Source organism: Trachypithecus francoisi, unplaced genomic scaffold (assembly GCF_009764315.1).
Source record: "Trachypithecus francoisi isolate TF-2019V2 unplaced genomic scaffold, Tfra_2.0 Lachesis_group19, whole genome shotgun sequence".
Classification (NCBI taxonomy): Eukaryota; Metazoa; Chordata; class Mammalia; order Primates; family Cercopithecidae; genus Trachypithecus; species Trachypithecus francoisi.
In genome coordinates, this window is record NW_022681464.1 from 34,830,600 (window position 1) to 34,833,100 (window position 2,501).

The window sequence follows — 2,501 nt, forward strand, 5'->3', positions numbered from 1 at the left end:
TCTACCACAGTTACTCTAGGTGGTTCCAGAATGGCCTCACTCTTTACTCAGACTCATCATTCCCAACACTCAGATTGATGTAGTCTGGCCCACTCTCCAGACTTCTGCACTCAGGAGGATTCCCCTAAGGGCTTTCACTTTCATTATCCAGCTCTGGTCATGTCCCTCCCTCCACCCATCACCACAACTGTCCATCAGATGTATCCAATCATGAAGAGAGTTCAGTTCCTTTTCCACAAGACTCTTGGACCCCATTCAAATGTGGAAATATGCCTAGGCACATGTTTAACAGTCTCCAGACATTCCATTTAAAGCAAACATGTGGCTGGGCATGGTGACTCACACCTGTAATCCCAGCACTTTGGGAGGCTGAGCGGGCAGATCACCTGAGGTCAGGAGTTTGAAACCAGCCTGGTCAACATGGTGAAACCCCATCTCTACTAAAAATACAAAAATTAGCCAGGCATAGTGGCGGGTGCCTGTAATCCCAGCTGCTCAGGAGGTTGAGGCAGGAAAATTGCTTGAACCTGGGAGGCAGAGGTTGCAGTGAGCCAAGATTGTGCCACTGCACTCCAGCCTGGGTGACAGAGCGAAACTCTGTCTCAAAAATAAATAAATACATAAATAAAGCAAATAAGTGGTACTTTGGGTCAGATAACTGTCAAGAGTATTACTTCCCATCTCAGAGGCGTCTGGCATTTTTTGAGTGGCTGCATGGTCAGGGCTATAGTGGGCACCATGGGAGGCAGGCTCACAGTCTTGCAGTTCTTGCGGAGTCAGGGTGCTGAGGCAGTGGTGGCAATGAGGGAGCTGGATGAATCTGCAGAAAAGGTTCTCTTGGGACAATCCGGATTCCCTTTAACTGGAACAGAGACAAGGTGATGCAGACAGAAAACCTGGTATATTTAAATCTGGTCCCAATATCCCTCCAACCTTCAGTGCCTTCAGCGAGGACTAAGTTGGAAGCAGGTAGTCCTGAGGACACACGGCTCCGGCTGGAAATAACAAATGTTCAACTAAAGGCTGAAACCTTTACCTTTCTACTATTGTGCCTTGGGGTGTTATAATAATTCTGGATGTTGGAACAGAATAGAAATGTTCTGTTGAGAACTGACAGAGAAGTTTGAAGATATTTGGGTAGTATCTGGGCCTTTGACCTCACCTCAGACTAGAAGTGATGGAAAGAAAAGAGGTACCAGGTGATTAGTGAGAACAAGGTGGCATTCCCCTCACACCTTTATGAGGTGATCCTGGCCCCCAGTTTATACTGAACTTATGCCACTAAGGGTCTTTGTGATACCCAGTGAAGCCATTGGCTTCCAATCCTAGTTAACTGGATTCCAAGTGAGCCTCTGAGCCCTAGAGAAGTTGTCAGAAGTGATGTTTTTTCCTCGTTTGGATAGAACTAGTGATGTCAGAAATACCTGCTCTGTGGTAAGCACCTGGATTTCTAGGAGTTCACTGTACCTGAGCACAAGAAAGATTGAAGAAGCCAGATCAGTGCACAGACTGGAAAAAATCCTGGAAAATTTGAAGAATGCAGGGATTGAACCAGATGATTACTTCATGAGTCCCTGTGAGAAGAAACTAAAAGAACTCAAAGCAAAGGAGCAGTCAGGAACCCAGACAAGAAAGCCATTCTGGTTTTCATCTCAGAACTTGTGTGATATTGGCCAGACGCAGGGGTTCACGCATGTAATCCCAGCGCTTTGGGAGGCTGAGGCAGGCAGATCAGTTGAGCTCAGGAGTTTGAGACCAGCCTGGCCAACACGATGAAATCCCATCTTTACTAAAAATACAAAAATTAGCCAGGCATGGTGGTGCGTGCTTGTAGTCCCAGCTACTGGGGAGGCTGAGGCAGGAGAACCACTTGAACCCAGGAGGCAGAAGTTGCAGTGAGCTGAGATTGTGCCACTACACTCCAACCTGGGCAACAGGGTAAGGCTCTGTCTCAAAAAAAAAAAAAAAAAAAAAATTAAGTAAATAAGTAAACAAGAACATGTGTGATATCATCTGTAATGAAGCAGGCATGCCCTCCTTACACTAATATATTGTAGTGGCTTTGCTTTTTGCTTTTTTTTTTTTTTTAAGACATGGGGTCTCGGTCTGTCACCCAGGCCGGAATGGAGTGGTGTGATCATAGCTCACTGCAGCCTCATACTTCTGGGATCCTCAAGTGATCCTCCCACCTGCACTTCCTGAGTAGCTGGTACCACCCACGTGTGCCACCACCCTCAGCTACTAGTGACTTTGCTTTAAAGAAATGGTGGAATCCTAAATTTACAAGTAAAAATTCCTCTAAAAGATGAAAGATCTACAATTTTTTGGTTGGTATTTTATTTGACTTGGGAACTAATTGTTGAGGAAGCTATGACACCTGCAGATGGAGTGCTGATCTTGTATGAAGTTAATAGGAGGACCGAGTCCACAGATGACACTGCATTTGTGTCCCTCTGGATGTGTAGTATTGTGAAGGCACTGCTTAGTTTCATGCCTCCAAA

The 2,501-nt window shown here is 45.7% G+C and overlaps 1 pseudogene; it reads left to right on the forward strand.

Annotated features, from left to right (window-relative positions):
* Window positions 1-738: 738 nt before the first annotated feature.
* LOC117064251 lies at window positions 739-1,806 on the forward strand (annotated as a pseudogene).
* The last annotated feature ends 695 nt before the right edge of the window (window positions 1,807-2,501 follow it).